Source organism: Cryptomeria japonica, chromosome 5 (genome assembly GCF_030272615.1).
Source record: "Cryptomeria japonica chromosome 5, Sugi_1.0, whole genome shotgun sequence".
Taxonomy (NCBI): Eukaryota; Viridiplantae; Streptophyta; class Pinopsida; order Cupressales; family Cupressaceae; genus Cryptomeria; species Cryptomeria japonica.
The window spans coordinates 515,628,380-515,642,603 of record NC_081409.1 but is presented as its reverse complement, the minus strand read 5'-3'; positions in this window follow the sequence as shown (position 1 = coordinate 515,642,603).

The following is a 14,224-nucleotide window of genomic DNA, read 5'->3' as shown; positions in this document are numbered from 1 at the left end:
TTGAAGTCCACTCTATTAGGAGCCTAGTCTAGTTAAAGACTTTTTACAATAGGTTCTACTAGGAACCAATCCTGCTAGGGATCACCCGGTTAAGGGATGGCTAAATACCCGGTTAAAGGTTAGAACCCTATTAAAGGTTACCTCGCAAGAGGATTTGAAGAACTCATTGAATTGGGTCACCCTGTTAAAGGATTTACACAAAAGCCTATTAAAGCTACCCGATTAAGGGATTTTCCAACTGCTGAAATGGTTAGAAGTCAATGGGTAATACACTGATATGATAACAACACTCAATGCCAAGGTAGATCCACTTTAGCTCCTTTGCTTCTGCAATCACACTCTGCAGGTATCAACACACTTCTCCAGTCTAGAAATAATCAAGTATCTCTTCACTTGGATACACACATAACATTCAACAACTTCAAAATGAAAAACATCATTGACCTTATAGGAAATAGATAGGTTGGTAGGATAAACCCTAAACCCCAAACATTTAGGTTTAACAATTCAATCGGTTCAATCTTGACCGTTAATCATACTGCATTGAATGCAACAGTCTTGAATAGATCTCAAGATGTTCTCTAACATTCATTCTTTGCCACTTCAAGAAGTTGATAACCCATCACGCGCTCTCCACCATTTACAGAGACTTTGCACATTCCCGAGGTAGATAGGATCAATCTCCATGCAAGATCCTCAAGGAAATCCTTCATGCACACAAGGCTGACGTGGAAACACTATCTGATCTTCATTATAATGCTAACTCATCACAAGATGTCATCAGTCGAATCAAACAGGCTTGGAATGCATCAATCGGAAACCCTGAAGTTGAGACTACCAACCGATAGTCATGCCAAATGAAACCCCGATACAAAACTTCCCATATATCGGTTCTCATTCCAACATACCGCTTCCCTTTTTCACATATACCAGTTCATAATATCATATTGGTTCTTACATATACCTGTTCATAATATCATATTGGTTCTCTTGCCAGTTTGCTTACTTCAATATACTGGTTCATACTTCAACATATTGACATCAATGACAACATACAATATCATCATGTCATCAAGCTCTGCACATATACCAACAATCTCCCCCTTTGGCATTGATGGAAATATACAAAGATATATCTCTACTTCACATCTTCTCCCCAATACTGCAGATATCTTCTCCGCTTAACATCTTCTCCCCCTTTGACAATAATGCCAAAGTGAAGGCATAAACCGCTATGTTCCACTATGCTACTCCCCCTAAGGAGTAGCATCCTTCAACACACCAATCCTGAAAAAGATTTATTAATGCAATACCTAATTGATGTGGAGCACACACCTTTAGTTCACCTCTTGAAGGGGCAACACCCCTAATTCACCTCTTAAATAGGTAAATGTAGCCTTTGGTAGAGGCTTGGTGAATATGTCTACTAACTGCTCCTTACTGGAAACATGTTCCAATACAACTTCTTTGTTCTGAACCTTCTCCCTCAAGAAATGATACTTGAGTTCAAAGTACTTGGTTCTAGCATGTAAAACTGGATTCTTAGAAATGTTAATTGCACTTGTGTTGTCACAAAATATACTTACCGATTTAGATACAGGAACTTTGAAGCCACTTAATACATGCTTCATCCAAATTTTCTGGGTGCAGTTCATAAATGCTGCGATGTATTCCACTTCTGTTGTAGACTAAGAGATACAACTCTTCTTCTTACTCATCCATGAGACTAGTCTACCACCAAGAAAGAATGCACCACCAGTTGTACTCTTCTGGTCGTCCACATTACCAGCCCAATCAGCATCTGCAAACACTTTCAGGTTGAAATCATTACTGTATGGATACCATAATCCATAGTCAATAGTTCCCTTCAGATATCTAAGAATCTGCTTGAATGCTACCAAGTGGGATTCTCTTGGACTTTCCTGGAACTATGCAGTAATACTTACTGAATGTGCAATGTCTATTTTGCTATGTACTACATAGTACAACTTACCAATCATTTATCAGTATTCCTTCTCATTCACCAGCACTGAGTCATCCTCTTTTGATAATTTACAACCGGTCACCAATGGTGTACCAACCAATTTGTTATCTTCCATGCCAAAGGTCTTCAGCACCTCTTTGACATACTTGGATTGAGTGATAAAGATACCATCTTTCATTTGTTGAATCTGTAGTCCAATGAAGAACTTAATCTCCCCTTTAAGTGACATCTCAAATTCCTTCTTCATCTCATCTACAAAATCATGACTCATCTTGTCATCTCCACCAAAATTTATGTCATCAACAAATACTTCACAGATCAGAGTCTGATCTCCTTCTGACTTCAAGTAGATATTGCTATCTTCACTTTTTCTTTTAAATCCAATCTTCACAATATGGGAGTGTAAGCACTCATACCATGCTCTAGGTGCCTACTTCAATCCATACAAGGCTTTATGTAGCCTACACACCATGTCACTGTCTTCTGATAGGGAAAATCCATCTGGTTGCTCTATATACACCTCCTCTTCAAGTATTCCATTCAAAAATGCAGATTTTACATTCATTTGATATACTTTGAATCCCTTGAAGGCTGCATATGCAAGAAGCATATGAACTCCTTCCAATCTAGCTACTGGAGCAAAGGTTTCTCCATAGTCTTCTCCTTCTTCTTGAGCATATCCCTTACACACCAGTCTAGCTTTATTTCTTACCACTGTGCCATCTTCATTCAACTTAATTCTGAAAACCCATTTGGTGCCGATGACATTTTTATGCTTAGGTCTGGGTACCAAAGACCATGTACCATTCTTTTCTATCTAGTCAAGTTCCTCTTCCATTGCCTTGATCTAGTCTTCATAGTTATGTGCCTCTTTAAATGTTTTAGGCTCAAATCAGAGATCATGCAAGAATTTTCTTTGACCTTTCTTCTTGTAAGAATTCCTTCATCCTTGTCTCCTATGATCTACTTTGGATCATGATTTAGCTTTACATACCTAGGAATGATCTTAGTTGTTTCCTCTTTCTTTTCTTCTTCATCCTCATCTTCATCAGCATCAGCATCTATTGGTGTAGAAACACTATTATTGGTACTAGGTTGTTTTGCAACCGGTTCCCAGAAGGTTACAACCGGTTCATCTACCACTCGCTCACTGTCGATTTCCTCAGGTTTCTCTGAGGTTTCATCAACTCTGACATTAATACTTTCAATAATTCTTTGAGTCCTATTGTTGAAACATTTGAGAGCTTTACTCTTGGTGGAATATCTTAGGAATATTCCCTTATCACATTTTGCATCAAACTTGCTCTGATGTTCACTCCTCTTGATATAACATTTTCTATCAAACACTCTAAAGTAGCTTACTATAGGAGTCTTACTGGTCCAATACTCATAAGTTTTTTTATCCTTACCTTTCTTCATCAGTACTTGGTTCATAGTGTAGACTACAGTGCTCACTACTTCTCTCTAGAAGGTGTGAGCAACCTTCCCTTGAATCAACATCATTCTGGCTGCTTCAACTATAGTCCGGTTGTTCCTCTCTGCTAGGCCATTCTGTTGTGGAGTCCAGGGGGCAGACAGTTGGCTCTTGATGTCGTTCTCTTCATAGTACTTGTTGAATTCACCAGAAGTGAATTCTCCTCCTTGATCATTTCTTAGGCACTTAATCCTCTTACCACTTTCCTTTTCGACTAGTGCTCTGAAAGATTTGAACTTTCCAAAAGCTTCAGACTTATCTTTCAATAATGTGACCCACATCATTCCTGAGCATTCATCAGTGAGAATCATAAAGTACCTATCTCCCTGCACACTCCTAGTTTTCATAGGACCACACAAATTAGTGTGCACAAGATCAAGTAAATTGTTTGCAGTGAAAGATTTACCTTTGAAGGTTGAGGAAGATATTTTCCCTAGTTCACACTCTCTGCACAAAGGATTCTTCGGTTTGCTCAGCCTAGGCAATCCTCTAACTGCCTTGATCTTACTGGCATTCACAATATTATCAAAGTTTACATGGTAGATTCTCCTATGCCATATCCAGCTATCATCAAACTTAGCCATTAGACATGTACTGATATTTACATTCAGCTGAAATAAGTTACCTCTAGTCTGCATACCGGTGGCAATTAGTTTACCACTCTTTCTTGTTATTTTTCACACTCCATCTTTGAATTCTAGAGTGGGTCCATTATCATTCAACTGGGCAACACTCAAAAGGTTGTGCTTGAGACCTTCTACCCAATACACATTATCAGCACTGCTTTTTCCATTTAGAGAGATGGACCCTCTACCTTTTACCATACATGGTGAATCATTACCAAATCGGACCGCACCACCATCATACTCTTCCAGAGACAAAAACTTACTTCGGTCACCAGTCATGTAGTGAGAACAACCACTGTCAATAATCCACTCATTGGAATTATCAAAGTGGGAGACAAGAGCCTTCTTCTCTGACACATCTTCCTTAACTGCTACAAACACAATGTCTTCACTTTCTTCATCTTCTTATTCCTCATTAGTGACACCTTCATCAACTACTACAAAACAATTTCTCTTGTTTCCTCTTTTCAACTTCTTGAAATTCTCCGGTTTTTCCTTATTATCACCATTAGGATAGTTTATAACAACGTGTCCTATATTATTACAAGAAAAGCATTTCAAAGGGAGCTTTCCTCTGTATTTACCAGTTCCCTTAGGAAGTCTCTTGGCAAGAAGAGATTCAAATTCCATCAGGATCTCCTCATCATCCATTTCTCTACTTTGTCTTGGTTCACAACTAGTACTAGCTTCTTTTCCCTTTCTAGATGGTGCAGCAGATGCTCTAAAGACTGATTCAGTCTTGTGAATACTACCATCATAATTATTTAGCTCATATGTGGTCAACTTAGCAATGATGGAGTCTAGGGATACCTTTGTCTCGTCTATAGACCTCAACTCTTGAATAGCAGCAACCCTTATTGCATAGACCAGTAATAAGGATCTTAAGACTTTGCTAACAATAGTGGAATCATCTATTTTACCTCTTGCACTCTTGATGTCTCCAACAACAGTTTTGATTCTTATTCCATATTTTTGAATGGTCTCTCCTTCAACCATCTGCATGTCTTCAAACTTTCCCCTAAGGCTCTCTTCCTTAGCTTGTTTCACATGCTCATCACCGCCATAGATATTCTCTAGAGCATCTCGTACTTCTTTGGGATTATCTTTATCCTAAACATCAATAAACTCAATGTCAAATAGACTACTGATTAGGGATTCCATGACTTGCCCATTCTCTTGAATCTCTCTTTTTTGATCATTGGTGAGAGTATTGATAGGAATAACATAAGCATTCTCAACATAGCTCTAGTGTTGAGCGCCCATGCTTATGATGTAGATCTTCATTCTGTCCTTTCATATCTTAAAGTTATCTCTATTGAACTTTGGACCTTCCCTCTTCATCATTAGAGTAGGATCTTTTCCTCAAGCAGTTAAGCTTACAACACAGAGAACTTGGAAGATGCTCTGATACCAATTGATGAATAATGATGAACAATTAGTACCAAACAAGTACTGAGAGGGGGGGGGTGAATAAGTACAGACAAAAACTTTCCTTGAACCAGTTTGACTACAAAGACTGCACATAACTGGTAAATAGTAACACCGGTCTAAATCAGGGTACTACCGGTAAAACACAGTGAGAGTATGAAAGACATAAACCAGTAAACACTTAGATCTCTACACAATCTAATATCTCATTTCCACTTCACCCATATGCATAAACAAGTAATATATCATCAAAAATATAATGACTACCGGTTCAACATGCTTTACCACTTGATAGAGAATATTAAAGCATCACATGAAAAACATCACACATGACACACTAATTTTTCACGTGGAAACCAAACTAGGAAAAACCACGGTGGGGATGAATACCCACAAGCTGTTCTTTGAACTCTTCTAAAGTCTACTCTGTTAGGAGCCTAGTCCGGTTAAATACTTTTTACAATAGGTTCTGCTAGGAACTGATCCTGATAGGGATCACCCGGTTAAGGGATGACTAAATACCTGGTTAAAGGTTAGAACCCTGTTAAAGGTTACCTCACAAGAGGATTTGAAGAACTCATTGAATTGAGTCACCCTCTTAAAGGATTTACACAAAAGCCTATTACAGCTACCCGGTTAAGGGATTTTCCAACTATTGAAATGGTTAAAAGTCAACAGGTAATACACTAATTTGATAACAACACTCAATGCCAAGGCAGATCCACTTTAGCTCCTTTGCTTTTGCAATCACACTTTGCAAGTATCAACACACTTCTCTGGTCTGGCAAGAATCAAGTATCTCTTCACTTGGATACACACATAACATTTTCCAACAACTTCAAAATGAAAAACATCATCAACCTTATAGGAAATAGATAGGTCGGTAGCATAAACCCTAAACCCTAAACATTTAGGTTTAACAATTCAATTGGTTCAATCCTGACCGTTAATCATACTGAATTGAATGCAACAGTCTTGAATAGATCTCAAGACGTTCTCCAATGTTCACTCTTTATCACTTCAGGAAGTTGATAACACATCATGTGCTCCCCACCATTTTCAGAGACTTTGCACATTCCCGAGGTAGATAGGATCAATCTCCATGCAAGATCCTCAAGGAAATCCTTCGCGCGCACAAGGTTGATGTGGCAACACTATTTGATCTTCATTATAATGCTAACTCGTCACAAGATGTCATCAGTTGAATCACATAGGCTTGGAATGCATCAACCGGAAACCCTGAAGTTGAGACTACCAACCGGTAGTCATGCCAAATTAAACCCCGATACAAAATTTCCCATATACCAGTTCTCATTCCAACATACCGCTTCACTTTTTCACATTTACCGGTTCACAATATCATACTGGTTCTCACATATACCAGTTCACAATATCATACCGGTTCTCTTGCTAGTTTGCTCACTTCAATATAGCGGTTCATAATTCAACATATTGACATCAATGACAACATACAATATCATCATGTCATCGAGCTTTGCACATATGCCAACAAAAAGTATAATTAAATATTAGATATTTAATTATTTAGAGGAATAGAATAGATGAATTAATTAATAAATTATTTCAATTAAATTAATTAATAGAAAGACACAAAAATGAATTAAATAAATTAATCTTTTCAAATTAACTATTTAATAGAAGAATAATTATTAAATAAATATAAAATATTTATTTAATCGCTCATAGCCATTTTTATGTGTATACATTTTTCCCCTCTTTGAAATGATGTCAAGGCAACATTGTTTCAAAGATTAAATCAAGTCTCGATAATGTGCCTGATGGAGATAAAAATCTTGATTGTGTGCCCCTTCAGGAGATTGATTGTGAAATTGTTGAAAACTTTGGTTTGAATGATTGAGCTCATGATAATTGATAAGTTTTCGCAATTAAATTCATTTGTTAAAAAAACAAATTAAATTGCCCCATTAAATATCATTAATTACTCTTTCAAATAGTAAATATAAAATTAACCAAGGTTAATTTTAATTTCATTGTTATCCTTGTCAGCTTGTGAAGAAAATTGTCTTGGTGAGGTGGCGAAATGGTGATTCCTGTGGAGAACCATCGATTTGAGAGTGTTCGGCGATATCAACAACCTCCTGAGTATGGGTTGTCAGTATGCATCTTATCCTGAGCTTTTTTCAACTTGTCGTGCAACTTTTCATGTTTTTAGGTGCATTTTTTGAATTTTTTATTTTTTTTGTGATTTTCGGTATTAGGTTAGTGATTTTGCATTTAGATTTAGCGCATATGCAATTAGGTTTTACTCTTTTGCTCATGATAGTGCTTATGCTCATTTTGTTAGCTCATATGATAAGGATGTTAGCAGATATGCATTGGTTAGCGCTTATGTTTTGTTTGTTAGCGCATTTGCAAGTGTCACGCATATGTTCTTAGGGTTAGCCTGTGTGTTGAAAAAGTTAGCACATATGCTTTGTTTAGCGCTTATGTTCAATAGGATAGCACATATGCTCTAAATGAATGTTTTTGTTAGATGCAAAAGCCAAAAAATCACTTTATTGATTAGATGTAACGTGTTTGATGCGCGTGTATGATGAATAGGGACTTGATTGATTGATTGATTGATGTCGTTTGATAGATTGATTTGATTTGTTTTGATATATAATCTCTAAGAAATTGGTTTAGTTTCTAATGTAAGAGCTTACCAGAGTTTTGATTTAACTCAGTGATTGATAGAAAACCATGATTGATAGGTTTTAAAATGATTTGATAGCTTAAGTTGCTTCAGTTTGATTTGATTGATTTCATAGCGTAAGTTGCTTCAGTTTGATTTGATTGATTTGATAGCGTAAGTTGCTTTAGTTTGATTTTATTGATTTGATTGTGTAAGTTGCTTCAATTTGATTTGATAGATTTGATAGATAGATAAGTGATGACTGATTTTATTCCCTTTGTAAATAGGAGAAACTTGATGTTCTCGAGTGTTGGGAGAAATTCCCAGTGGTACGACATTTAGTGCCAAAGCTGACACAGGAAGAGGTGAGACATATAGATGCCTGAGATTACCCATAATAGAGGATTGTTGATGGCATTAGCGGAGAGATGGCACAGTGAGCATAACACTTTCCACTTGCCCACGGGTGAGATTAGTGTGACGCTCGAGGATGTCTATAAGATTCTACACATCCTAGTGATTGGCGAGTCAGTGTAGTATGATGTTCATGATCATGTTGGGACAGAGGCTTCAAAGCCTTTTTTGCAGATGAGAGAATCTCTAGAGGAGAGATCCGATGGGAGGATATGGTTATGTATTATGAGACTCTCCTTGTGATTCTTGTTGGTTTGATTGGAGGATTCATTTGTCCTGATAGGCGATCACGAGGTTTTGTTGTTGGATGGGGTGAGATTCTTTAGAGTATGATGCAACACTAGACTTGATATGCTTGGGGTGTTTATATGCTAACACATTTATATCATGATCTTCATCAGGTGGTGTATGATGAGAGTGCTAGTTTGTATACAGGATGCACACTTTTGTAGATCTGGTGTTGGGAGCACATTGCTATCACTCGGCCTATCCATCACAAAGTTCATGGAGAGAGACAAACATATGTGTATCTATATGTAGGTATCCTTACTCAACATACCCTAGGTAAGATGGAGTATTGGTGTTGGGTGCTTGATTCATTGGATAGTATCACTTAGAGACCATATGTTGATTGTGAACCATGAATAGATGATGCACAAACATTACCATTTATTATGCAGAGTAGATATCTCATTGGTCAGACTCCCTACATTACTGACCGACAGTTGATCAGTCGCATTCTTAGATAGTTTGGTATCATTCAACCTATGCTTACTGGTGTGATGATATATTTTCAGCGGTACAGAGATAGGAGAGATTGGGGACCTTCTTTGTCATTTGAGATTTCTCACGCAGAGTTTCTTGCTACTCCGAGAGTGGCTTATGATATGAGATTGCACATTCTTGATCCTAGTATTACCACAAAGTATGCTCAGTATATACTAGCACATCCATGTCCTCGTATTACTGATCCAACAAATCCTCCTCCTAGCTCAAGAGATGAGGATGATGATTTAGATGATCCAGGTGTTAGGAGACAGAGATGGAGATGAGAGCTTAGAGCTACTCAGGAGGCCGTGGGAGATGGAGATGAGGGTGGGGATGGAGGTGGGGGTGGTAGGAAACCTAGACGGAGAGGAGGTTAATTGAGAGTCCATGGAGGAACGTTTGGACCAGTGGGCAGGATTGGGAGACCACGTCCTATGGGTGGGAGAGATGTTGGATGGATTGGGAGGGATACTGGTAGGGCAGGTATGAGATCACCAAGAGGGTTACCATTGATAGGAGGAGGTAGGATGACTGGATTGGATGGGGGTTGCGGGAGAGGCATTGATTTTGGTCAGATTTAGCCAGACCCTAGGGTTATTGCAGCTCATGGTAGAGAGGATGATGATCCAGAGGATCATGTTCCACTTATTAGATGATGGGTTCTGAGAGCTACTCAGATTGAGATTCCAGCAAGTGGATAGGGAGGTGGTGAGGAGTTGATTGGGGTTCATGCACCATAATAGGATTTACTAGAGCATGATATGCTAGAGCAGGAGACCATTGATAGTCTTAGATCACAAATTGATCAACTTTGAGCATAGGTAAAAACTTTCATGGCTGAGAGGGATAGAGATGAGGAGACAATAGGATACTCAGGGCCTTCTTGATCATATTAAGCAGGCTGGATCAGGTACTCTCTCAGCTAACATTGTTAGAGCACTAGTTTGGGCCAGGAAGGAGACTTCTTGTTGGTGATGACTATATGAGGAGGTATTCACAGAGAGCCAGAGAGTAGGTAGCTATCATACCACCATGTTGATGGATACTAGCAGTGGTGGAGTCATGGGACCTCCTTAGAGGAGTGGCAATCATGGGAGACAGGTATCTAGAGGATCTTCTCACCCACAACCACAGAGATGGACAAAGTCAGGTGGTAGTGATACAAGACAACCGTGACTTGATTTTGTATTGATGAGGCATTTGTACTTTTGATCTGATATCATTGTATACTTGGAATTTTATTATTTTATGATGATCTATATGCAGACATGGACTCTATATGATGATGATCTTTATTATGCATGTTACTCTATTTTATGATGATCTATATGCATTGATTATATGGATGCATTGATTAGATAGATGATGATATGATGATGATTGTCTTTCCTTGATTTATGATAATGATCTACATGATGCAATGATAAATGTTTTTATTTTATTTTTTATTTTGATTTTGATGACCTTGGATGCAAATGAAAATGATTACTAACTTAAAATGATGCAATAATCTATATGGAAATGCAAATGAATGATTATGCACTATGTTATTGAAATGTTTTTTATTTTTGATGCAATTTGAAAATGATGTGAAAATGTAAATGCAATGATTGATTGTTTTAGGGTTTATGCATAATATGATTATGAGTCTAAGTGCAAAGATGCAACTAAATGAAATGAAATGATAATGCAAATAATAATGATGATACACTACATGATTAATGAAATGCACATACGATGAATGCAAATTAATGTAATGATTAAAATGCAACTAAATGAAATGGATTATGATTAAAATGATTATTAAAATGAATGCACCTATAATGATCAAATGCAAATTGTTTTTGTTTGTCCAAGTATACTCAATCTTGATTTATGACCGTTGATCTATTAATGAAATGACATGCATATAATGCAATTGACAATGAATTCTTATAATGCAGATGAATAATGAGCTAATCTAAAATGATCTAACTAAAAATGATATTGCCATTCTTCATGTGTTATCTTGTAATAGTGCTTGATTTCATCATTGAGCTTTAAAATGTTGTAAGAAAATACAAGCAACTTGACATAATGATCAAATATGACCTAAGTATTTCTTACATGGATTTTGATATAGAAAGTTAATACAAGCAACTTGATATAATGGATCAAGTTGACCTGAGTATTGCTTGCAGAATAGACAAGGATTATCTTCTTTCATGCATGACTTGGAATGTCCTCCTTGATCTTTTGCCGATCATATACTGAGACAAGTACATACCATAGTAAGAGATAAACCACAGACAACAATCAAAGAAAATAAATCATGCCCCATCATAGATTCTCTAGTCATGGACATCCTTGAGTCACATAGAGTACATGATTAGCAATAAAATCAAGAAATAAACACTGAATCTCGCATGCCATTCACATGTTCTCATGGTCATTAACTGATATAATCATCTTGATGAATGATATTTGATAATCCTTTATTACTTGCTGGTTGATTCTTCAATTTCTGAGTTTCATGATTCAGTTATTATAAGACGTCTTGATCTTCATTGCTTTGTTGCTCGTTATCTGTTTCAAAACCCTAGGTGATTTTGTATTTTCTAAGTTTTCCGAATGTTTTGGATTTTCAAAGATTCAAAAGATCACCTTAGCAAAAGGAATTAGGATTTTGCCCCCAGTGGAAACAAAAATTCAATTATGGATGTACCAATTGATCAAGATCCAAACCATGGTGGGATAAAAATGCAGATTGATTGATTCTGATAAAATCTAAGACAGTGACTATGACAAGTATGTCAAAGATTGATAACTATTGGTAAGCTACCTACTAAATGGTTTAGAGAAATAGATGCAAAAGATGGAATTGATAAGCTAGGATGTTAGGTAGGTCCCAGAGACAACTAGGAGGGGGGCTGAATCAGTTGTCAAATAAATTCAAACCAAAAACAACTTAACCAACCTTAATGCTTAATACCGGTAAACCAAACTTTATGTCGGTAGATAGTTTATCAATTAATTGTAGTACCAGTAAAGATTAATGCATGAAACAGAAAGACAATAACATGCACAACACATAACACCAATATTTGTACGTGGAAACCCTGTAAGGGGAAAAACCATGGTGGGAAACCTTACCCACAATTAGATGATACTATTGCAAGTAGTATGTGTATACAAATGGGGTCTACACATGCAGAAAGGCCAAGCACCTAGAGCTCATTGCTCAAACACAAATAGGAGTCACACTAACTACAATTGGATGGTTGAATCCAATAATGATGTACTGCTCAAAATAACATCTTCATATGCTGGATTCAGTACCAGTTTAGTTCTGATATGCCTTCACAAAACCTTCTTTCACCTTCAAATGATGTCTGTGTGTATAGCTCTTATTATTCTTGCATATACCTTCTTACAATTCCTTTTCCCAATCACCTATCGATCTTACAAATAAGATCTTACATATATACCATAACCTAAGACCAATTTTAGTAGGTCGTCTCTAAAAGATATTACAATAAAATCAATTACAAGTAAATCAATAACCGATGCAATATCTGATTCAACATGTCAGCTTAATGAATTTACAATAACAACAAAATCATCTCCAAAGTGTGTCATGCTGATCTAGAATAGATAAGCCTACCAATGCTTATTTTGGACCTATTTGCCAGTAACAACAAATATGCAAACACAAATATACCAATGAACAAATCTCCAAGACAAAGTGTCCAAATGATGTCTTCAACTTAACCAAGTGTTTTCCATGTCATTCCAAGTGCCGGTGAATAATATATCCTATCGGTGTACCAGATACCGATGACTGTGCATAAGTCACTTGCTTGCCAGTGAACATTGTCAATCCTCCAAAGTGCCAGAGTTGATAAGTGTTAATAGGTGTTGACATCAATGACAAAACCATATCAACATATCCAAAATACCAACAATCTCCCCCTTTGGCATTGATGGCAACACAAGATGGAAAAACCATCAAAGTGCCAAAACATAAGTGCCAAAACATAAATGCCAAATATCAAAAACCAACAATCTTCCAAAATAGATCATAACTAGAAATCAAAATTCAAATACAGAGAGTAATCAATCTCTCCCAAAATAACAATCACTCCCAAGTCTCTCCTCCTAGGGGTAACATGTGTTTTCCTTGTGTTTTTCCATATCATTCTCTCCCCCTTTGACATCAAATGCCAAAGCTAATACAAAAACCAGGTTCAAATATAAAATACCAACCATTTTGGTATACCAACTACTCCCCCTAAGAAGTAGCTCTCCTCATCAAAGCCAGAGTAAAAGATTTCTCTGTTAATTTTGTCAGTTGATGACAAACATCAACTATCCAAGTCTCTACCGGTGGGAGTATGACCCCAAGCTCATCTCTGAGATATTCAAAAGTCTCCTTAGGCAAAGGTTTAGTGAAAATATCTGCAATCTGCTCTTTAGTATTCACATAAACTAGTTTTACTTCTTTTGCGTCAACATTCTCTTTCAGAAAATTTAGTTTGATAGAACCATGTTTAGTTTTAGAATGTAGTACCAGATTCTTAGATATATCAATTGCTGTTGTGTTATCACAATAGATAGTTATAGGTTCCTTGCATTTTACCTTTATGTCCTTCAAGATTTGCTTAAGCTATAATACCTATGTACAGTTAGTTGTTGCTGCAACATATTCTGATTCTGCTGTTGATAAAGATGTGCAACTTTGTTTCTTACTCAACCAATAAATTAATCTGTTTCCAAGAAAAAATGGTCCACCGGTGGTGCTTTTTTTGTCATCCACATCTCCTGCCCAATTTGCATCTATGTATGCACATAATTCAAAGTTTTCATCTCTAGGATACCATAAGCCAAGATTTGTA